The sequence below is a fragment of the Euprymna scolopes genome, chromosome 26 (assembly GCF_053919585.1).
Source record: "Euprymna scolopes isolate OS-2025 chromosome 26, ASM5391958v1, whole genome shotgun sequence".
In the NCBI taxonomy this organism is placed as follows: domain Eukaryota; kingdom Metazoa; phylum Mollusca; class Cephalopoda; order Sepiida; family Sepiolidae; genus Euprymna; species Euprymna scolopes.
This window is the reverse complement of record NC_136507.1, coordinates 86,864,470-86,890,044: the sequence shown is the minus strand read 5'-3', so window position 1 is coordinate 86,890,044 and position 25,575 is coordinate 86,864,470.

The window sequence follows — 25,575 nt, the reverse complement described above, 5'->3', positions numbered from 1 at the left end:
AGACAATCGATTTAATTTCAGAGCAGTCCACTAGAATAGCTGGAATTGGTAAAGACTGGCTGTGACCGGCAGTGGCCGGCAGTAAACTACATTTGGAGAGGAAACTAGTACGCACCATCTAGCATTAGACACTAATAAACACTAGACAGAAATTTACTTCCGAAGTAGTCCAATAAGAGGCGATACTGGCGATGGCGGCTAGCGTCAACTAGAAAACGCAATTAACCGCTTGAAAACAGTATATACTCCATGTGACCCACAAACATTCAGTTGATGTCAGTACCCAACAATATCCGAGAGTACGAGAGACAAAACTTTAGTTCGAAGCACTTTTTAGAGGTCGACATCATAGCAGCTAGTGACTGCTAATTGCAAAGGCAAGCAAGGGCTCACGATTAAAAGTCAGATTCTGTCAGTACCCGCAAATAATATCATTAACAAGCACTAATCGCCAGTAAGTGGCTTCCATAGTTTTTTTCCCGAAAAATGCCCGACAGGGGAAGCCAGATAATTTTATTTGGTCACGGCCGAGTGTGCATGGCCTGCATTTTCAACGACCTAAAGTGTCCCTCCACTAACTATCTTGTGTTTATTTATTTGGTGAGTGGAGATGATTTATCGGTTCTATTCCGGCTTCGTGCCATAATTCCATCGAGCAATGCTGGTACATAGCTACTACTAGCATATATATATATATATATATATATATATATATATATATATATATATATATATATATATATATATATATATATATATATATATATATATACACACTAGCAGTAGTACTCGTCGTTGACTGGGTTCAAAAACAACCTACAGAAAATGGACTGTGATTGATGAAAGTATGATATGTTATGAAAAGGAGGGGGTTGTAAACAGATACATTTTGATACTCAAAAATTTTACCCTAAGCAAAATATGATAGAAGTAAAGAATTTTCACGAAAAAAATATTTTTTGTATCAACTGTGTTTCCATTCGTTACCAAGAGTGACCAACAAAATGATGTTTACTCACAAAGAGAAAATGTTACATATATAATAATATAAATATACAAGAATTAAATGTTACCATAGTCAATAAAAGTTATTTTATGGTAGAAAAGTTCATGTGTTTGTATTTTTAAGTAGTTTTCACTTCTTTTTTTAATTCACGAACCGGTTAAAAAAAAATCAAAATGACAGCGTATTGAAAAGAAGAGCCCCGTTTTCAATTTGAAGGAGGGCCACCTGAGCATTCTGTGTTAACAATTTAAGAGTCTTCCGTCAACGTAAGGAATATTTATGAACATATTTCAATGTTTTCCGTTATTTTGTGCGTAAGGAATATTTGATTATTGCATGTGTAGTATATATAACAATTCATTTCGTTTTAATTTCGGTTCGCTGAAATTATTTCAAGTAAAGAGCATTAAAAACTATTTCAAAACAAAAAAAAACATGAACTGAACTTTTATTGACTATGGTAACATTTATTTCTTGTGTATATATTTTTCGGGTAGTCGTTTGTTGGCTTTTCTGCTAAACACTCTTACTAAATAATATCGACGAAATATCGAAAAACAAACAAAAACAGTTTTGAAAAACAATGAAGTTTTACTTACTTTAGTAAAATAATCCGAAACAGCAAAATGGGATATTAAAAAAAGTAAACACGTAATTGCTTGAGTTTTTTAAAGAAAAGAATGGATATAAATATAAGTAAGAAGAAAATGGAGCCCTTTTCAAGCAGAACGGCTTCGTTTCAGTTTTACAGTATTGAAAGGTGCAGTATGGCGCCGTCGAATTCAGGTTTGTGATATTGTAATGTAAAGAACACGCAAAAGGTGTTGTAATCAACTTAATTCCTTCTAGTACACTGACAAAAAAGCTTAAACAGATATATAAATAAAAATAAAAAGGTTTTGTAAATGTTTTTACAAAGACACGTAATCACGTGAACGGGATATTTTCCTTCTTTTGACAGGATAACAAGTAACGTTCTTATTTTTTATTATTTATCTATTAATCTATTTTCGAAAGAGTGCAACGTGCAAGTAGAAAAGGAAAAATACAGAGTTATGAAAAAATTGTGTCGAGAATTGTCTAAAATTTCGACTTTTTTGCTTTCACTTTAATAAGAAGGTGAACTTATGAGGTGAATTTATTTGACATAATATGATTCAACTCAAAAAAATAAATAAAAGCGAACGTGAATTACGATTAAAGTTAAGGTGTTATTTTGGCCCCTCACCCCTAAAGTTGTAGCGTATGTGTGTGTGTGTGTGTGTGTGTGTGTGTGTGTGTATGCAACACCCAATGACCAAAGATGTATAAAGGCCAAATGTGTGTAAATCTCTTCTGGTCAAGAAATATTAATGCTCATATTAGGATACTTTTGTACAAAGAAAACATATTGTTTACGGACTTTCAATATATAGCGTTTTCAAACCACATTTACATTGAGTTACGGTCATTAACATATCACATTAAATTAAATCTATTTACATAATTACCTCGATGACATTACTTATTCGACATAATAGATTTGTTTCAACTGTACTAATTAAAAAAATAATTATTTAGTTTCTTTAAATTTCAAGTTATATTTGATTTAATTGATTTTATCTGAAATCTGAAACCGTTTTATTTTCAAACCAAAAACCAGAAAAACAAAAGGGAAAATAACTGTGATAGTTAAATTGAAACAGAGCTCGTTATTAAATATTTTTCATTTCGAAATATTATTCTAAGCTGAATTATTACTTTTATTTTTAATTCGGAGGATTTTTTTCGCTTATTCTTAATTTTTAAGTAGCCTTTTCCATTTGTTAGAGAAAAATAATTAAAGCTAATGTCCTCATGTACTATCATCCTCACGAGGGCAGAGTTATTCAGAGGCACATGTGACCAAAATCCACCAGCCTCTGCTCTTTTTGTTTATAAAATTTAATCGGTGTTGCCCAGGATTTATTATAATAATTATACCATAGCAAGTGTGTTTAACTGCCTGCCAAACAGATTTTTTCATAATTTATTTAATATCTTAAATTAAAAATGCTTAATTTTTACAACGTGACCCAGCGTCGTTTAACCCCTAGAAAAAAATGGTCAATGTCAAGTTTCTTTCCAACTCCTCCAAAAAACTTGTAAATGGCAAATTTTAATGGTTTTCGATGTTGCTGAAAATGCATATCACATTTAAATTTGGGACAGATAAGTAGTGTTCATGCAGAAAAATTACTTTCTCAAAAGGTGGGGGATAACTTTCCTATATAAATTTAATGTAAGATGGGCACCCACTTTCTAACTACCTAATAATTTCTTCATATCATAAAAAAGATTTAACTGTGATATTCGTTTTCAGAACCACCGAACACCGGCGCTATATTTTACTAAGAAATTCGTTTATGTTTTCATAATTAAAGACGTAAATAATGCTGTCAGTAAGCTGACATGAGCGGTTTACAAAAAAATATATTAATTTTTTTTTCGAGGTGGGTATTCAATTATAGAATTTGTATAGTTTTTACCAGAAGCTCCTGTACTTAACCGCCTTCTAATGTGAACAGAATGTTTGTGAAATGTTAAACTCTAGAGGCACCTGTTAAAAAATATATAAGTTCTATAATAAAAAAAAACGAAAAACAAAAGTATGCTTTTGCAAACTTAATAACAGCATAATTAGCGTCCCAAATTATGAGATGAAAAAATGAACGCATCTCTTAGTAAAGAAGGAACAGCGCCAATTTCCAGGAGTGCTGAAAACGAATATCACTGTGAAATTTTTTATGATATGAAGAAATTACTAGGTGACCAGAAAGTGGGTGCTCATTTAACGTTAAATTTATGTAGGAATGTAATCCTCCATTTTTGGCAAAAGTTATTTCTTCATATCATGAAAAATACTTACCTGCCCCAAATTAAAACGTAATATACATTTTCAGCACCCCGAAAAACCGTTAAAAGTCGTCATTTTAAAATTTGGGGGGGGGGGTTGGAAAGAAACTTAACATTGACCAAAGAGATTAAGACCTGTTTTTTGTGTGGCCTAATACTTTTAAGCAGCCTTTATAAATAATATGAGATAAATTTTGAAAAATATAACATAACGTTGGGGATAACTTTTCTATATAAATTTAACGTAAAATGAGCACCCACTTTTTGGCCACAAAGCGTTCAACCAGACATATCATCTCTTGCATTTTTTCAAGTTTGGTTGTCGAGGCGGGGGAAAAACATGACAAATTCAAAAGCTTTTACTTTTTTTGGTGAGGGGGGCAGGAATTACATTTGAAACATAAAATAACGATAAATTTAATTAATTTTTATGGACCATGCTGTACTTTCACCTAACAATTTCATCAACAGAACGAAGCCCAAAATATGACAAATTCATTTTTTTTGGATGGAGAGAAGAGTATAACATTAGTAATATAAAATGAGGAAAAATAATCATTTTATTGTTTTTGGAATTAATTTTTGGTAGACCTTTTTTTTCTTTTTTTTGCGATCGCATGGGCATTTTTATTGAAACGAAAGTTGTGATAGTTTATTTTTAATTATCTTTTCTTTGCAGGGAGAGGTCTTTCCAGTGCTCAATATCCGGAGAATATTTCTTCTCTTTGTCGCCCTTCTGCTGAAATATCCGGTTGAGAGTGTATCACGTACTTCTTTTTTTGGGCGATTACATTTACATGTTTTCATCCGTTCTTTTATTTTTGTTGCCCATGATGAAAATTATTAGTATACAGGTGTGTGTTCAAACAGAATTTCATGTACATCCAAGAAACGCTGGGTACCCATGCTAGTATATATATATATATATATATATATATATATATATATATATATATATATACACACAAGCAAAAGTGCCAGTTGACTGGGTTCAAAAGCAGCCTAGAGAAAATGGACTCTGATTTGTGAAAGTACAAGCGGGGAGGGTACCCGGCGTTGCCCGAGTGTTTGGAGGTGTGTGTGGTCGGGCGGGGATGGTGGGTATTAATGAAAACCTAAGAATAAGCGAAGTAAAAAACCCAAAAGGAAAACAGAAAAACGAACGCGGGGTGTACTCGGGCGGTTGTTGTTGGGGGAGGGTAATCAAAACAAAAAACAAAGAAAAAACTAACGTAAGGAAAACAAACGATGTTAAATGTAAAAATCGAAAAAACAAAAACAAAAACAAAACAGAAAAACAAAGGTTAAAACTTCCGAAAAATCCCCCCCCCCAAAAAAAAACACGTGAAAAATTGCTTAAATAAGCCTGTTTCAATATCAAAATTGAAAAAATCAGTGGGTACACGGTTTTTTTTTGGGGGGGAGGCCGTCGGGGGGGGGGGGGAATGAAAACCTAAGAATAAGCGAAGTAAAAAAAAACACTTTGAAAAACGAAGTTACGTGAAAAGTGGCTTAAATAACCCTGCTTCAATATTCAAATTTAGAAAATCGAAAAAAAAGAAATCTCACACCACGATTTAAACCCAAAAAGTTTAGATAATGACCCAACGCTCTAAGCTACTGCGCTGACACGACGTACATGAAATTGTGTCAGTTCTTCAAATATTTAAACTAAATTAGGTTATGACGTCGTCTGAAGTATGCGTAGAACTATCTCGTCATGAGAGGACGGTTTTTTCTGTAGAAAAGTGTTGATTTCAGGGTGAGAAAATTGACGTTTTTGGCCAATTTTTGGAAATTTTCAGGCAAAGGCGGAGCTTTGATATGAGACCAAGTTTGTCAATTTTTATTCAGTCTCTCGAAATTTTTTAGCAGACACACAAACATAAACACATACATACATATATACATGCATACATACATTTTCGCTTTTATAATATATATAGATAATAGGTTATGAAAAGGAAGGGTTATAAAGAGATATCTTCGAATGTGGGGGTATCAAAACCAAAGCAAAATATGATGAAAGTAAAAATAAAATAGATAAACCCAATAATTTATTATACCATACCTGTTCACACTGAAACACTTATCACAAAATTCTGTGGATCTATATTAAAAACCCTTGTTAAACTTTGTGACATATTTCCATTCTTTGGAGGTCAGGTGCGAAAGAACACCCCATAATTTTATTATACCATATTTCTTCAAACTGAAACATAATTATCAAAGTGTAAATAGACCAGATACTGTCTTCACATCCCTCGGCTACCATCCACATCTGTGGTGACTTCAACGTCCATAACGTGGAATGGCTGACACATTAAAATAAAACAGATGATGATGGGAGGTTTTGTCATGATTTTGCTATTGCTTATGACCTCACTCAGATTGTTCGCGAACCCACCCGTGTGCCCGATACACCCGGTCAATATGCAAGCCTCTTAGACTTTTTCTCTCAACTTCCCCTGAGCTATGTTCATGTTCCGTTCATTCTCCTCTAGGATCCTCCGACCACTCCGTCGTATCAGTTAAGATAAAAATGAAATGTAAGAAGCCCTCAGACGTACCCCTCCACCGTACTGTATACCGATACTCTATGGCTGACTGGGATAGCTTCTGTACATTCATATCTGATTTACCTCTGCACTCAATGTTTAAAAAGGAAGAGTCCTCTATAGTATCAGATCTAACCGAATTGTTAATTGTAGGCATAGACCAATTCATACCATCTAAAAAATTCCAACAAAAACCTTTCAGCCAGCCATGGGTCTCCCCAGAATGTGCTGCTGCTATCGCGCACAGAAATCACTTTTTCCAAAGCTACCAACGTAATAGATGCACTGAGACTAAAGCTGTTTTAAGGACTGGCAGCAACTATTGTAAAAGAGTAATAAAAAATGCAAGAGAGCTATATGCCAAGTCTGTTAAATCCAAGGAAGGTGATCAGCGGTTTGGATCACACCAGTTTTGGCAAATAACAAATAGGATCCTGAACAGAAGTGTGCGTTCTATCCCGACCATTATCAATGGACCAGAGGTCATCTCGTCAGCGTCAGACAAGGCCAAACTATTTGCAAAGAACTTTGCAACTAATTCTACCCTATGCGACGAAGGCCATCAACTCCCCATATTTCCTCCTATAACACAGAACAAGCTAGGTAACATACAAATATCCGTGCATGAGGTCGCCAAGCTAATCAAGAACCTAAATTCCAGTAAAGCAACTGGCCCTGACGGCATCCGAATTATAGTGTTAAAATAGCTTCAACCAGAACTTGCTAACATACTTACAAAACTATTTAAGCGCTGCCTTAAGGAGAAGTGCTTTCCGACTCCCTGAAAGACCTCATCAGTTTGCCCTGCATTTAAGAATTCAGGTAATAAGTCATCTCTCTCTACGTACAGACCTATAAGTCACCTGTGTGTTATGAGTAAGTTGCTAGAATCCATATTAAATAGAGAAATAGTCAACCACCTCAGCAGGAATAACCTTCTTAGTGACACACAATATGCTTTCCGCTCTGCAAGATCTACCGCAGATGTGCTGACGGTTATATCCCACAGGATTAGTGAATCTCTTGACAAAGGCTTCCTTTCTAGGGCAATTGCTCTTGACATATCAAAGGCCTTCGACAAGGTATGACATAAGGGTCTACTTCACAAGATTTCCAGCTACGGTATAACTGGAAATGTTTTCTCAATCATTAAATCATTTCTCTCCGATAGGCGCATAAGAGTAGTGGTAGATGGACAAAAATCGGAGGTCTGCAATATAAATGCTGGAGTCCCTCAGGAGTCAATCCTCGACCCAACTCTCTTCCTGATCTACATCAATGACCTCCCTAAGCACATACTTAACTCATTCGTTGACATCTATGCTGATGACACAATCATCTACGGCAACACATCAAAGGCTGTAAATGACAAAGTTCTCTCTGATTCTGTCTCCTCTGATCTCGAGCGCGTGGTTCAGTGGGGGAAGATGTGGCTGGTTACCTTTAATGCATCTAAAACAAAACTCCTATCCTTACATTATCAACGCTCTGATCCCCATCTGGCATCATCTGTGATGGATGGCTCTCGTCTGGGTGAGGCCCCGTGTTTTGACAAGCTTCTGGGTTTGACCTTTACTCCTGATCTGAAATGGAACACGTACATCAAGTCTGTTGCCAAGGTCGCTGGAAAGATGGTGGGATCTTTCTACCGCTCCAGAAGATATCTCACTACTGATGCAATTCTCTATCTATATAAAAGCCAATTACGTCCAAGGATGGAATACTGTTGCCATATCTGGGCAGGAGCTGCTAAAAACAGCCTAACCTGCGTTGACAGAGTAGAAAATAGACTTCGTGGCTTAGTGGGGGATGCCCTTTTCTCTACCCTGCAACCTCTCTCCCACAGAAGAGACGTTGCGAGCCTATCCTTGTTTTATCGCTATTTCCATGGCAGGTGCTCGTCTGAACTCCAATCTCTGGTCGCCCCTCATCAATCTTTCACGAAAAACACCCGTCTAGCTTAATCCACTGTGAAAAATTTCCCCCACTCTATATCTGTGCCTTAATCAAAACGTGGATTCCATGAACAAAGCTTCTTTCTTAGAACTGCACGCCTGTGGAACACTGTGTCGTCTGCCTGCTTCCCACCGGACTACAACTTGGATGTCTTCAAGTCCAATATTAACAAGTTCATAATCAACCGCCCCCTTAAGTAAACACCTAATCAAATCTCCACACTAACGTAATGTACTTGCAATAACCCTTATCCCTGAGTGGCTTTCAGGCCTTAATAAGTGGTGATCACTGTAAAAAAAGTATACTTACGCAGATAGATATGAAAAGTCTTTATTAAAGTTTGTGCCTATTTCCATTCTAGGGAGGCCAGGCGCGAACGCAGACCCCACAATTTTATTATACCATTCCTATTTAAGTTAAACCATACTTATCAAAGTATTCTTATGTACATCTAAATCAAAAACACTTGTAAACGTTTTTTTTTTCATTTTTAAATATTTTATTTCCATACTTTGCTGACCAGGCGCGAACGCAGACTCGACAATTTTCATGAACCACCATTCTGCCAGATCAAACATACCCATTCCTGTGTCTCGATAAATCTATCATTATATGTAATCATTTTTTTGAAATAGTCAACCATATATGAGCCTATTAATGATCAGACACACATACATTCAGCTTTATATATATATATATATATATATATCATATTATATATATTATATATAATATATATAATATATATAATATATATTATATATATTTATATAATATATATATAATATATATTATATATATATATAATATATATATATATATAATATATATATATAATATATATAATTCCATGATGATTTTAATTTCTAAGAATTAGTCAGTCTGTTTGCTGCTTTTGCAAAAATTGAACGAATTCTATGCATTCATTTTGATAATTGCCGATTCGTCTGAAACACTCATAATGCTCTTAGAAACCGAACGCAGCATCGCTTCCTAAAATGAAAAACAATCATATGAAAACAACTGCAATATTACGAAATAATCACTGACCGTTCGATAAAGAAAGACAAAATGATAAACACGAAGAAGTACCACAAAGCAAATCTAGTAAAAACATAGAACTGGTCTAAAATAAAAGCCTCCATTATTTTCCAATTACATCTCCAAAATTGTTTCGTCGGAGATAATGAGAATCCGGCTTATTTTTAGCTCAATTAAGAAACTCGGACAAGCAATATCTAAACTCCTACTCGAGCGTACTCTTCGCATATTAAGGCCAAGTTTGATTATTCAGATAAAAGAAAGCGCAGTTTTTCGACGTTTTGTAAATAATTGAACGTGGCTTCAGTGCACATGCGCTAAACAACAAGACATGCGCAGAGGTATACATTTAGCAAGTATTTCTCAGACAGTTTCGTTTTACTTATATTAGTATAGCTAAAATGGAACTGTCTGAGAAGAAATTGCTGAATGTATATCTCTGCGCATGTCTTGTTATTTACGCATTGCACTGAAGCCATGTTCAATTATTACATATGGATTTACATATATACACACCCAATCACAAGCAGTGTGTATATCTTTTCTCTATACATATAAATGTTGGTTTTCATCGCACTGACTTTGGTATTAAAAAACTTCATTTTGTATTTAAAAAATATTAAAAAGAACTCCTTAATTAACTACATTTAAGCGATTTTATAACGCATATTAAATTTTACTTTAAAAAAAAACGTTAATTTATTTAATTATTTTATGTTTTCTTATTATATGATTGGTTTTATTATACTATTACGTCTCGTTCTATATATTCATATTTGCTATATTCTATATAATTCCGTAGTAGGCAGGATGACAAGTTCCAACAGATGCATGTGAATATATATATATATATATATATATATATATATATATATATATATATATATATATATATATGCGAAGCTCACGGTTTGTTTACAAACAGGCGGGTTGAGCACAGTACAAGTAGCGGACGGAGGTTTGTTTAAATAGACATGCGGGCGTGTTAGTTGCGGGCGTCGCTTCCGTGGCCGAGAGGAAGAGCTGCCGACTGTCAACACGACAGTTTTAGCTTCGATAGCGGCACTGATGATTTGTGATACAACGAAACAGAATTGTATGTCGATGACTACAAATATAAAAAAAAAATAAAAAATATATATATATGTATGTATACATATGTATATATATGCATCTACGTGTATACATGTTTATATGAATATATATATATATATACACACACACATTTGTTTCAGTAACTCACACGCACATTGTATATATATATATATATATATATATACATATATATATATATATATATAGTGTGTGAGTCACAGAAACAAATGTATTTAAGCAAAACAAACTGTGCGAATATTTCAACGAAATTTTTAGCAGTTTTATAAACTACACTAAAGACCGTTCTAAAAATTCCATTTTCCATGACTTACCATGACGATAGCTCAACGGGTAACGAAGAAGCCTGAAACACTGGATTCTTTCGTTTCAATTATGGTTGATAGTGCCAAGGGCTTTCGTTTAACATGATTACATCTTTTAGGAAATGATCAAATAATAATAAATAATAATTTTATAGTAAATGCAAAATCTGCATGAATGATAATCGTATATTCCGATCAAGCAAGGCAGAGGCGAGGTATTACTATCTATTAGGTAGAATATAATTCTCAATGAAGAAAACGAAATCTGTATCGATAAAAAAAATATAATCTTGAAGCTTATTTTAAACCGCGCAGCGTTAGGCGGTCAGTTATATATATATATATATATATATATATATATATATACTAGCATTTCAGCCCGGCGTTGCCCGGGTATTTTGACCCCTTTACATTTATTGTTTTGGGCTCAAATCAAGTTATTGTGTTAGATCCATGGATGCTCACACAGGTGGCAATATCAAGAGTTTCCTGATAGAGCATTATATTCCGTGTTTGGATTGGCCTGCACAATCTCCAGAGTTCAATCCTATCGAAAACGTATGGTATTACATAAGCAACAACTATGCAAATATATTTTTTTTAATTTGGAAGAACTTTGGACAAAAATTAAAGAAAAGTCGGATTCCCTCTCCCCGGAGTATTCCTGTAGTCTAATTCAAGAATTCCCAAAAGATTGCAAGCTGTCAAGTTGCAGAAGGGCTATTCTACTAAATATTATATAAGTTCATTGTGTTCCTGTTGTATTTGTGTTGCATTAATGTAATAAAGTTACATTTAAAACACAATGTTTTTGCCTTTTCAAATTGAAGTTTTTTTTTATATTGACGTGAACACTAGAATATTTCAATTATATGTCAAATATGAGCACGTAAAATTATAGAAGAATAAAAAAACAATAAAATGAGGCATTGTTTGTTCAAACAGTTGCAATCTGACAGCTTGCAATCTTTTGGGAATTCCTTGAATTAGACTGCAGCAATACTCCGGGGAAAGGGCATATGACTTTTCTTTAATTTTTGTTCAATTTCTTCCAAATTAAAAAAAAAAATATATCATTGCGCAGTTGTTGCTTGATGTAATGCCATATGTTTCCGATAGGATTGAGGTCTGGAGATTGTGCAGGTCAATCCAAACACGGAATATCATGCTCTTCCAGGAACCTCTTGATATTTCCACTTGTGTGAATGGGAGCATTATCCTGCATGAAGATGTGATTATCATCCAAATTCCGACCAAAGTAGGGTAGAAAATATTCAGTCAACATAGTAATATAGTTCGTCGAATTTATTCGATCTTGCAAGCGAACTATAGGCCCTGGATGATTAGTAGTTATAATGCGCCACACAAAAGTTGAATCTCCACCACCTTGCAGCGTTGAAACTGAGCACCTAGGATCAAATTCTTTGTCTTTCCTGCGACAGGGGTACCATCACTGGCTAGCCTATTGAACTTGGTTTCGTCGCTAAAAAACACTTTTGACCAATATGAAGAGGCATGATCTTCATTGCATCTGACGAAGTGCAGGCGGTACTTTCTGTTCTTTACAGAAATCATTGGATTGCGTCTTGAAACATATCCTCGCAAATTAATTTCCTTTTCCGGTGCATTCTCTCTAGGTTTATACCTGTCCAACCTAACCGTTTGTGACACTGCCAACAACAGGTTGACATTGTCCAGATGTAAAGCAACTAATGTAGTTTTAACGATGTTTTAGAAGAGTAATCAATACCGCAAAAGCAAGATATACATTTATGTGTGTTATTCAAGCACTTATATGTCGTTATACATTCATTATTGTAGTTTTTTTTTTTACATTTAAAACAGAAGAGTGTACAATCATATGGGCGTACTGAAATTCAGAAGGACAAATTCAGAAACAAATTACGAAAGTGGTTGCACAAGTAATTCCTTTCATGTTTATTCCGCCCAAAAGGAACAAAGGAGGTTCTTAATTACATTTTAGGACTCATACATTCATGACTTGAAAGTTGAAGTTTTCTGTTGCAGATATTGACAATGTGAGACTCTAAGAAAGGAACCCCTGTAAAGATCGTGCGTTGAAAATCTTCCATAAGTGCCTTAAGAATATTGGAGACTATGTCGAAAAATATTGGTTGACTACGTAAAAATGTTGCTGACTATGTAGAAAAATAAATTCTAAAAGATAAAATGTCACCTATTTTTGTCTTATACCACCCAATATCCATAGCTTTTAATTTTCTGGCAAAAACAAATAGGTGGTATAAGCGTTGGAACGACCCTCGTATGACAAAGCGGGTTGACTATGCCCATTAGAAAGGCACCATTCATCGATGGCATGGAGAATAGTGGTTACTCTGTAGAAAAATAAAGTTTGGAATAGAAAAAGTCGCATGTTCGCTGGTACAAATTCCTCTCTACAGCTCTTCAACTCCTTTGGTGTAAAATTAAATAATGATTTATACAGATGTTATTTTTGGAAAAAAAACACTGCTGTATAATTGTAAAATATACATATACAACAACGAGAACACATGTTGCTCCAATCAATAACTGTCTTAGATTCCACTTTTGATTAATACATTCTGACGCCATGAATATTCTTCAATTAGTTCGTTTCCAATTTGTGTACATACATAAATCATAGATGGGGAGATGCTTATCATTCACGTTATCTAATTCATGGTTAAATTTGTGTTTGCTTATTTTCATTTATTTACTTTTTTTACGTCGCTTATAACAATCGGAAAACAATTAAGTATTCATATCATGATGTTCACAAGTTTTCTGTCGGCGTATTTCGACTGGTTCGCCATTGTTAAAGTCAGATGATAGGGAGAACTCAAAGAAAACTGAAAAAAAAAAAAAAAAAAAAAAAAACGTGCGACAGACCGCTGAGTTGCCATTTTTGTTCAAAGACTTTTGTTCCAGTAACTCGATTTCTTACCTGTTCACAGGAGTCATTCTTTTATTAGCGAGTTAGTTTAGAAAGAACAACTTCATTTATTGTTATTGAGAGTATTACAAAAAATGACAGCAGCCGCGACCACCACGACAAAAACAAAGAAGAATAACATAACCAACAATAAGAGACATAAAAATAACATTAACAGTAATAAGTTTAATACAAGCAATAGAAACATTAACCATAATAATAATAATAATAAAATAACAATAACAATAAAAAATAATAACAATAATGAAAGTAATAATAATAATAATAATAATAATAATAATAATAATAATAATAATAATAATAATAAGAAGAAGAAGAAGAAGAACAACAACAACAACAACAACGACAATAAAATAATCCCAATAACACTAATAATAGCAAGAAAGGCAATTAAATGATAACAACTAGCAGGATCGTATGCCGCCGTTGCCCTGTGTGAACGAACTCAAAACAGATTCGTGGCCAAATTAAAATCATTATAAAATGAAATCTAGTATTTATTTTGATTTCTGGAATTACACCAGAACACAAATGAATACCTTGTTTATTTAGAAGACACGGCTGCCGGTAATAGTAATACTTCTTTCTCAATCTGTATTTCGCTCTCTGTCTGTCTATTGGTTAGTCTGTCTGTCGGTCTGTATATTTTTCTCTTTGTAGTGTAAGCGTTATCAATACCTGCAGAATCAGTTGCACTCTTTGTCTAATTCTCATTGGCTGTTTATTTGTTTATCTGTCTGTCTCTCTTTGTCTCCGTCTAGAGCAAGCGTTATCGGAAATTTGACTGTAAAAACATTGAGTTAAGATTTGAACTAATGAAAGTGTTGTTGAGTCCGTGCTAACGGGGCATGAAAAGAAGAAATATCTACCGGCATAAATTTTCTAATCTATTAGAAGGCGACGACCATATTGACTGTATGGAAGAAGAATTATCTACTGTTTTCTAATTGCAGAACATGGAATAACAAAATAACCTTTGGATTTAGGCACAGATAAAGAGTGGGGAAGAATATTGACAGAAGTTTTAGCCAGACGGGTGTTTCCCCTGAAAGATTGGCGAGGGGAGGCGAGACATTGGAGTTCAGACGATCACTTGCCATGGAAATGACGATAAAACAAAGAGAGGTTCACAACGTCTCTTCTGTGGGAGAGAGGCTACAGGGAAGAGAAAAGGGCTAGGAAGTTTATTGTGTACTCTGTCAAGGCAGGATAGGCTGTTTTTAGCATCTCCTGCCAAGATGTGGCAGCAATACTCCATCCTTGGACGTACTTAGTTTTTATACAGAAAGAAAATTGCATCAGTAGTGAGATATCTTCTGGAGCGGTAGAAGGATCCCACCATTTTCCCAGCGTCCTTGATAACAGACCTGCTATACGTGTTCCATTTCATATCAGGAGTAAAGGTCAAACCCGTAATCTTGTCAAAACATGGAGCCTCCCCAAGACCAGAGCCATCCATTGTAATTGATTCCAGATGGGGACCAGAGCGTTGATGATGTAAAGATAGTAGCTTGATTTTGGATTCATTAAAAGTGAGTAGCCACCTTTTCCCTCACTGTACCACGCGCTCAAGATCAGAGGAGTAAGAATTGGAGTAGTGAAAGTAAACAATTATTATTTCCATGCAACTACCTCACAAATTGTGGTAGTTGGGGGAATTAATTAGAGCGGAAAAATTGTAGCCATTTACTGATTGTAATTAAATCGAATGGTTATTCACGCAAAACATAGATTATATCCATGCAGTTAGACAATTTCTCCACTCCAATTCAGTCCCCAATGACGATATGGTTTGAGGTAATTGCTATTTTGGTGTAATGTCTGGCCCCTTACCGTCGTTTGTTTTACTCGTTTATTATAGACAGGAACAGTTCTGTTCATTTTATAAATATAGAGAAGAGAAGTAGGAGAAAAAGAGAAAAGAAAGGAAGAGATAATGATAATAATAAAAATAATCATAATAGCAACAATAATAACAGCAAAAACAATAATAATGATTGTTATAGCAATAAAAATTATAATAATAATCCTCAAATTAATGCCCTGGATATGACCTTAAACAACATTTGATGGTGAGGCCCCTAGATTGCGGGCTGTAGAGTGTGGCGCCACCCTTTAATTGTTATTGCTCCCATGTCAACTATGCCAAGGAGTGGTAGTACCTGTAGGGTCCCAACTATGGGTTAAATAGAAACCGACTTGAAAAAAATATACATTCTAATAAAAAAACATGTTTATTCAATATCACTGGAGTCGGCATTAAATAAGGGGAAAAGTTTGATAAGCCGTAAAACAAAACAACCAACTAACAAACTACATATTAAAGGTAACAATAAAACGACTTGTCTAACTCTACAAACGGCAAGCGCTGTAGTCATTCGATATTAGTTCATATTTCTCTTTCTTTCTGTAATATTTCCTATTTTAAACGAATGTTTATATTATAGAGTCTTCTGTAGTGGTGGTGACAGTAACTAGTCAGCGATTAAATAAGTGATTTATGTTACAATGCCCTCTTATATTTGACCGTAGTTTATGTACATTTAAATTTTCTGCAAACATTGGATATTTTGGAGATTCGCACGTAATTTATTTTAGTTCGGTAAGAAATGAGCACTGAAAAAGGAACGTTGAACACCGAGCAGCGTATGCGGTAACCTCTTTTTAGTCTCGTCAGTTCACGGTAACCTCTTTTTAGTGTCGTCAGTTCACGGTAACTTCTTTTTAGTCTAACTAGTTCACAATAACCTTTTTTTAGTCTAACCAGTATACGGTAAACATTTTTAGTCTCACCAGTATACGGTAATCATCATTTAAGTCTCATCAGTATACAGTTACATCTTTATTATCTCAACAGTGTATGGTAACCTCTTTTTGATATAGTAAATTCTTAATCTCAGCAGTATATGCTAATCTCTTTTTGTCCCAGCAGTATACGATACCCTCTATTTGGTCTCAGAAGTATATAATTTATTTTAGTTCGGTAAGAAATGAGCACTGAAAAAGGAACGTTGAAGACCGAGCAGCGTATGCGGTAACCTCTTTTTAGTCTCGCCAGTTCACGGTAACCTCTTTTAGTGTCGTCAGTTCATGGTAACCTCTTTTTAGTCTAACCAGTTCACAATAATCTTTTTTTAGTCACAACTGTTGTCTCAATAAAACAATTGTTGTCTCAATAAAACAATTCTCTTAACGTAAACTTGTTCCCAGCGACTTGGGTATATTTTCGCCAAACATAATAGGATAATCAAATAAACCTGTTTTCATGTTGCTGTGATCAAAAAGAGGTTATCATATACTGCTGAGATTAAAAAGAGGTTACCGTATAATCTGATACTAAAAAGAGGTTACTGTATACTGCTGAGACTAAGCATAGGTTACCGCATACTGCTGAGATTTAAAAAAAAAGTCATCTATACTGCTGAGATTACAAAGAAGCTCCTTTATACTGCGAAGACTAAAAAGAGGTTACCGTATACTGCTGAAACTAAAAAGAGGTTACAGTATACTGTTCAGACTAAATGAGGTTACCATATTCTGCTCAGACTAAAAAGAGGTTACCGTATACTGCGAAGATTAAAAAGAAGTTATCATATACTGCTCATAAAAAGACTAAAAAGATATTACTGCATACTGTTGAGATCAAGAAGTCTCATCATTATTCTGTGACGTCTAAGTACAGGTTACTGAATAGTGCTGAGACTGCAAAAAAGTTTCAGTATACTGCTAAGACTAAAATGAGGTTACCATATACTGAGGGAATTAAAAACAGGTTACCGGATACTGCTGAGACTAAAACTCACTTAACGTATACTGCTGAGATGCAAAGAAGGTAACCTATACTGCTGAGACTAAAAAGAGGTTACTGTATACTGCTGAGACTAAAAAGAGGTTTCCGTATTCTGTTGAGATTAAGAATAGAGTACTGTATACTAGTGAGATTAAAAGAGGTTAGCGTATACTGCTGACACAAAAACAGGTTACCCTATACTGCTCAGACGAAAAAGAAGTTACCGTATATTGCTCAGATTTAAAAAGTTAACCCTATACTGCTGAGACAAAATATATGTTACCGTATACTGCTGAGACTAAAAAGAGGTTACTGTATAATGCTGAGGCTAAAAAGACATTACCCTATACTGCTGAGAGTGAAAATAGGTTACCTTATACCGCTAAGACTAAAAGAGGCTTCCGTATACTGCTGAGATTAAAAAAGAGGTCAATGTATACTGCTGGGATCCAAAAGAGGTTACCATACACTGTTGATATAATAAAGATGTAACTGTATACTGATGCGACTTAAATGATGATTACCGTATACTCGTGAGACTAAAAAACGTTTACCGTATACTGGTTAGACTAAAAAAATGTTATTGTGAACTGGTTAGACTAAAAAGAGGTTACCGTGAACTGACGACACTAAAAAGAGGTTACCGTGAACTGACGACACTAAAAAGAGGTTACCGTGAACTGGCGAGACTAAAAAAAGGTTACTGTTTACTTCTGAGACAAAAAGAGGTTACGGTATACTGCTGAGATTTAAAAGTGGTCATTCTATACTACTGAGACTAATAAGATGATACCGTATACTCCGGAGACTAAAAAGTTGTGACCATATACTGCTGAGATTAAATAGAGATTACTGTATACTGCGAAGACTAAGAAAATGTTACCATATACTGCTGAGACTAAAAAGGCTTTACATTCTATTGCGGAGACTAAAAAGATGTTACCATATTCTGCTGAGACTAACAAGAGGTTACCTTATACTGCTGAGATTAAAAAGAGGTTAGAGCATGCTGCTAAGATTTAAAAGTTACCGTATTCTGCTGAGCTTCAAAAGAACTTACTGAACAATGCTGAGATTAAGATGAGGTTACCATATACTGCTGAGATTAAAAAGAGGTTACCATATACTTGTGAGATGAAAAAGAGGTTATTGTATACTGCTGAGACTAAAAAGAGGTTAACCTATACTGCTCAGACTAAAAAGACATTTCCATATGCTGGTAAGACTAAAAAGAAGTTACCGCATACTGCTCAATCTAAAAAATGTTACCGTATACTGCTGAGACTAAAAAAGGTTACACTATACTGCTGAGATTAAAAAGAGGTAACATTATACTACTGAGACTACAAAGAGGTGACCGTATACTGCTGAGATTAAAAAGAGGTTATTGTATACTGCTGATACTAAAATAGGTTACCGCATACTGCTGATATTTAAAAGAGGTTAACACATACTTGTGAGATGAAATAGAGTTCTCCGTATACTGCTAAGACTAAAAAGAGGTTTCAAATTAACAAGAGATTAACCTTATACTGCTGAGATGAAAAAGAGGTTGCCGTATACTGATGTGATTAAAAAGTGTTTGCCGTATACTGCTGAGACTAAAGAGAGGGTATCGTATACTGCTGGGACAAAAAGTGATTAACATATACTGCTGAGATTAAGAATTTACCACATACTGCTGAGACAAGCAAGATGTTACTCTATAATTCTGAGACTAAAAAGCGGTTAACGTATACTGCTGAGACTAAAAAGAGGTTACCGTATACTGCTAAGACTAAAAAGAGTGTACCGTATTCTGCTGAAATTAAAAATGAGTGTACCGTATACTGGTGAGACGAAAAGGAGGTTACCCTATACCGACGAGATCAAAAAAAGGTTAACGTATACTGTTGAGACTAAAAAGTGATTACCGTGTAATGATGAGACTTAAAAGAGTTAATCGTATACTGCCAAGAAAAAAGAGGCTACCGTATATTGCTAAGATTAAAAAGAGGTTACCTATAGTGCTGATATCAAAAAGAGGTTATCGTATTTTTTTAAGATTAAAAATCAGTTACCCTTTACTACTGAGACTAAAATGAGGTTAACGTATACTGTTGAGATTACAAAAAGACCCGTATACTGCCGAGATTAAAAATAGGTTATTGTATACTGCTGAGATTGAACAGAGGTTATCGTATACTGCTGGCACTAAAAAGACGTTACCGTATATTGCTCAGACTAAAAAGAGGTGGCTGTATACTGATGAGATTAAAAAGAGGTTACTGTATAATTCTGAGATAAAAAAGAGGTAACAGTGTACTGCTGAAACAAAACAGAGGTTACCATATACTGCTGAGCCAAGAAAGAGGTCACCGGATACTGCTGAGACAAGAAAGAGGTCACTGTATACTGCAGAGACTGAAAAGTAGTTACCATATACTACTGAGACTAAAATAGGTTACAGTATACTGCTGAGACTTAAAATAGGTTACAGTATACCGGCTAGGACTAAAAGAGGTGATCGTTTACTGCTGAGATTGAAAATACGTTACTGTTTACTGCTGAGATTAAAGAGGTTACCGTATTCTGTCGAGATTAAAAAGATGGTACCGTATATTGCTGAGACTAGAATGACGTTACCTTATGCTCTTGACATTACAAAGAGGTTTCCGTATACTGCTAAGGTTACAAAGAGGTTACCGCATACTACTGAGACTAAAAAGATTTTTCCGTATACTGCCGAAACTAAAAATATGTTACCATATACTGCTGAGACTAAAAATTGGTAACCGTATACTGTTGCGATTAAAAATAGGTTACTATATACAGCTGAGACTGAAACAGATTACCGTGAAGAAGGTGCATTAGACTCGATAATAACTATTATTGATCGGCCCATTTATTGTGCAACAAAAGAGCTGTTTCTCTTACGTTGTTACGGCGGGCTTTTAAATGGGTTACTGTCGCCAACGTAGTTTTAACTTCTCTTTTATTGGTTGTTCTTTATTCTTACATACTATGAGCGATCCCCCTTGAGAAGATTGAAAAATTGCGGTCTTATGGGTCGGAATCTTTACGTATAACACTTATCGTTTTAGAGCTTTGAACCACGAAATGGTATTTTAAAACAGCTGCTTACATCTTGTGCCTTCTTGCTTTTGTTCTTCTATCCGGCTTGATTTTTATTTCATAATAAAGATAAAAAACAAAACCAACGAAGTATATGTCACATATATTCACTAACAAGTGTCTTCATAATCGATTCTTTTACGTAGTACGTAGGGATAATTATTGTGAAAGCTATGGTGTTTTTAAGCTGATTTGTATATCTTCATACGCATAAATAATGCGATTATATCTTTACTCAATATCAAAATACGTCTATAAATGTTACTGAAAAATACTTAGATGTGTTCATGTTACTATTACCGACGAACACCCTGCGGAGGAAGAAGAAATTAGTATATTTAAAGAGACGCAACTGTTCTAGACACAAGTACATGATAAAAGAACAGTGTAAATATTCTCTATTGTTCCGATTGCGTGATGTAAATATTTAAACGCACTAATATATAGAGGAAAAGAAATAGTGAATAATGTATCCTAAAAATATTGGAGAGTTTTAGTGTAGACGGATAATTTAATTTTGTTTTTAATACGCAGGTTTATTTTATTGTTCAATTTGTTATTAAATTCACAAAAAATGTTTTAAATAAATCTAAAAAATACAGTATTCCATTAATAATGAAAATACACGTCATAGATTGGCAGCGTACGTTCACAGCGTCAGTGGGAGCGGCGGTGATATTGGACGCTGGCAAGAGGCTGCGGTGACGGTAAGTCTAGAAGTGTAAGCCATGTTTAGTTTCAGAACAGTTTCCGATGGTTCGTTGTTCTAAACAAGTCTTGAGAGGTGACTGGTTTGCAGTAGACAGTTCCACAGAGCAAAATATTCTTATCGTGTCGAGACGGAAAAACATGCGAAATTGCTACAGAAAAGGTTTAATATTTATGGAGCAATTCTAGTTTCTGATTGGTTGGTAGCAGAACGTGAATTAATTCGATTCGTCAGTTCCTAGCAGCATCGTTTATAAATAGAATCGTCCGAGTGTGGGATCATAACCCATTACAAGTCCAAAATATTGCAACATCCTCCCTATTTTTTATAATGGGGAAGTCCCTTTGTTCGTTCTGCTAAAAAATAAATATATATTTTTATATTCAATTATACATAACAAAAAATTAGACATCATTTGGATCTTATAATTTTAGCATGCCAAAAGACGCCATTTTTAATTGTGTTCAGATGTCAAAACAGATATATGTGTACTGATAAGAGAAATAAAAGATATAGACGGTATTTTAACCTCAGAAAGGGAAGGGTATGTGAAACATAAGCCATTTCTTAAATTTGATTATGCAGTTTTGTAAAAATAAAAGAAAACAACGCATACATATAAATAAATATACATAAACACATACATGCAATATGTACCCGTTTAAAGAGTTTTTTGTTTTGTTTTGTTTCTTTTTGTTGTTTTTTGTTTTTTATTAATTACTACAATGCAAAAAAGAAAGGGCGTTTTGAAAAATAAGAAAGAAAACTAATGTGCACAAAAAATAAATAAAAGCCAATTGTAATTTCTGCGCGCCTTAAAATAAGCATGCAAAAAGTATTTTGTTGCAAAGAAAAATTACAAAGAGGTTTTTTAAAAAAGTGTTTTTTTTTATTTCAGCAAAAGTATTAGTTACGCATGAGTAGGTTAAAGTGTTAATACAAATAAAATGGATACAGTTTAAGGTCTTGTCAAGAATTATTTTTTATATATAGAAATTTATATACATACAGGACCGTGAAAAAAAAGAAAAAAAATATTCAGTCGAATCCCCCGACAAGTTTTGAGAGAAACGCTTTAACTTTATTCTTGTTGCTGGTTTCGTGAATACATCAGCGATATTTTGCTATGATTATATGTAATTCAAAATAATGGATTCCTTTTTCACCTCGATTTTATGAAATGGTATTTTATATCTATATGCTTAGATCTTTGGTTGATTCTCGTGTTCTGTGCTAAGACTATACTGGCTTGATTATCACAATTAATTACTACGGGGCTTTTAGTATATTCTGGCTCTAAAATAGTCTTTAGGATATTTTTAAGGTAGAGTGCCTCCTGGGTCGTGTGTGTGATTGCAATAAATTCTGCTTCACACGTAGAGAGATACAATCTGTTACTTTTTAAATTTCCATGAAATAATAGGTCCTTTTTCTGAGAGTCTGAAACAATATCCAGATATACTCCTTCGATATTCGTCGTTTCTCCAGTCTGAATCCGAAAACCCTTCTAATTATAGGGGGTTTCTTGATTTTTTAAATACTAACTTCTGCTCTTTAGTTCATTTTAAATAACGCAGTATTTGTTTAGCTCTGTTTAAATCCTTCATTCTCGGTCGTGATAATTTTTGTGGCAGTTTTGTTACTGTATAGCATATGTCGGGCCTGGTTGCAGTCATTAAATATATGAGACTACCTATAATCTCGCGGTATTGTTTGTTATTTATTATTTCAGATTCTGTGTGTATATTTTATTAATATCATTTTCGATCTGTGTGAGCGTTTCTTGCACTCTCCCTTTCCAAATTGTAATAGTATTTTGTCAATGTATCTCGATTAATTCATCGTAACAAGTACTCTGCTTTGAGTAAATTCTATCCCCAGAAACCAGGATAGTTTGCCAAGATTGGTCATTTTGAATCTTTTACTTAATTTGTTCTTAACATCGGTTAACATTATGTTACAATTGATGCGATTAAAATATCGACCCACAACACCAAAATCAGTAGTTTATCGTCTTTGTGGAGGATATATAAACAGGGGTCTACAGCGCATTGCCTAAATTGTTGTTTAATAATATAATCAGGAAATACTGTATTCCAACACTGGGCATTCTGCTTTAGACCATATAATGACTTGTTAAGTCGCCACACGCTATTTTTATTTTTCATTATAAATCCCTCTGGAAAGGTAATATAATTATCATAGTCTATTGGGGCATTCAAATAAGCATTTTTTTACGTCCATTTGATGGATGTTAAAGTCATATTGCGATGCGACTTGCAATAAAATTCTGATTGTAGTTCGGTGTATCGTCGGTGAAAACGTAGGAACATATTCTATACCGTAAATCTGAGAGTATCCTTTAGCAATTAATTTTCTGTTCTACGCCTGATGCTGTAGTCTTTTGTAAATACTCATCTTGTAGAAATAACATGTTTATCTTTTGGGAGAGGGACTACCGTATAGGTATCATTTTCGTTTAAGGCATCTATTTCTTTTTTCATGGCAATTTTGCATTCATCACAATGTTCTGAATTAATTGCTTCGTTAAAGCTTTTTGGCGCATTTTCCATTGAATAGCAATAGTCGATTTGATAGTCTTTTACATTGTCGACCACAAAAATATAAGTCGCCTTCTATTTCTTTTGGGATATCTTTCGACTTTATAATTATCATCATCATGGACACTCTTGTCTCCGTCATTTTTATTGTCTTCGTTTGTTTTAATTATTTGAGGGAATATAATTTCATCTCCTTCATATTACGGGTTCTCGTCTGTAAAATTAAACGAGTCTGTGACTTTTACACATCGGATTCTTTTTATTTTATTTTTCTCTGGAAAAATACTAAATTGGCTGGACTGTTTTTAACGTATCCAAGAAATATACCTCTGTCGGCTTTAATATTCAATTTACTCTTTTTATCTATATATGCGAAGCAAGTTTAACCAAATATATGCATTCTGCTTAAATTTGTTTTTTTTACCACAGAAAGATTCATATGGAGTTTTAGATAGTGTTCTGTTAAAGCACCTGTTGCGTATATAGAATGTCGGTATAAGTGCGTACGTCCAGAGGTTTTTAGGGAGTTTTGATTCAATGAGTAGGCATCTTGCCATCTCAAATAGTGTCCGCCACGCACGTTCAGCAGTCCGTTTTTGGTGTGGCGATCTAGTAGCTGATTCTTCATGCCTGATATGATGGTTAATTAGTAAAAGTTCAAAGTTTAATTAGTTAAAAGTTCAAATGGGTGAATTCCGTACCGTTGTCGGAGCGATTACACTTGACTACACCGTAGGGAGCCATGTCGGCTAGATATTTTTTAGTTGCTAGCAGGGTATCAGATTTGTTCTTTAAAAAGTAACCCATTATTAAACCTGAATGGTCATCTTCGAAATTCAACACCTATCTATAATGTTCTCGGACCATCGGTTCCACGGGACCGTTCAAATCACAATGCACCACTGATAGGACTTTTTGCCTCCTTGTCTGGTATCTTGCTTTGATAGTTTGTCATTTTACCTTGCGTAGAGACATCGCACTTGAATTTTTTAATGTTTGTATTTTCATTCCATCAACTACAGTCGGCAACGTTTTGATATCAGGAATATTGCAGTGTCCAAGAATTTTATGCCATGTCTATAGGTCATGGCAGGCGGTTTTCGATGGGATTACGCTATTTAAATAATATAGTATTCCATTTTCTTTAATGTCGAATACAGTTCCATTCGGGTATACCAGTTTTGATTTATTGGGGCTAAAGTTTATATTTGCACCTTGCTTTGTGGCAGCCTGTACAGAAAATATATTTTGTTTAAATTTTGGGATTAGAAGAGCGTTTTCTAGAATACAGAAACATAGTTCATACTTATTACTTTTTAGCGAGATTTTAGCATCGCCTCTTTTCAAAACGATATCATTTACTCGACTCCCGTCAGTTTGTTCTACAAAATGATTGTGTGGCTTAAAGTTGGGATCAAAATTGATAAAATCAGATTCCTTTGTAATCACATGTGCCGTGGCCCCACAATTGACAAGAAAATTATTATTGTTTGTTGAAGCATTAAATGTACACGAAAATAAAAATGTATGTTCGCTAACAGAGCTCTCTACATTTTTAATGGTGTCGCCATTTTAAGTCCTGTATCTACATT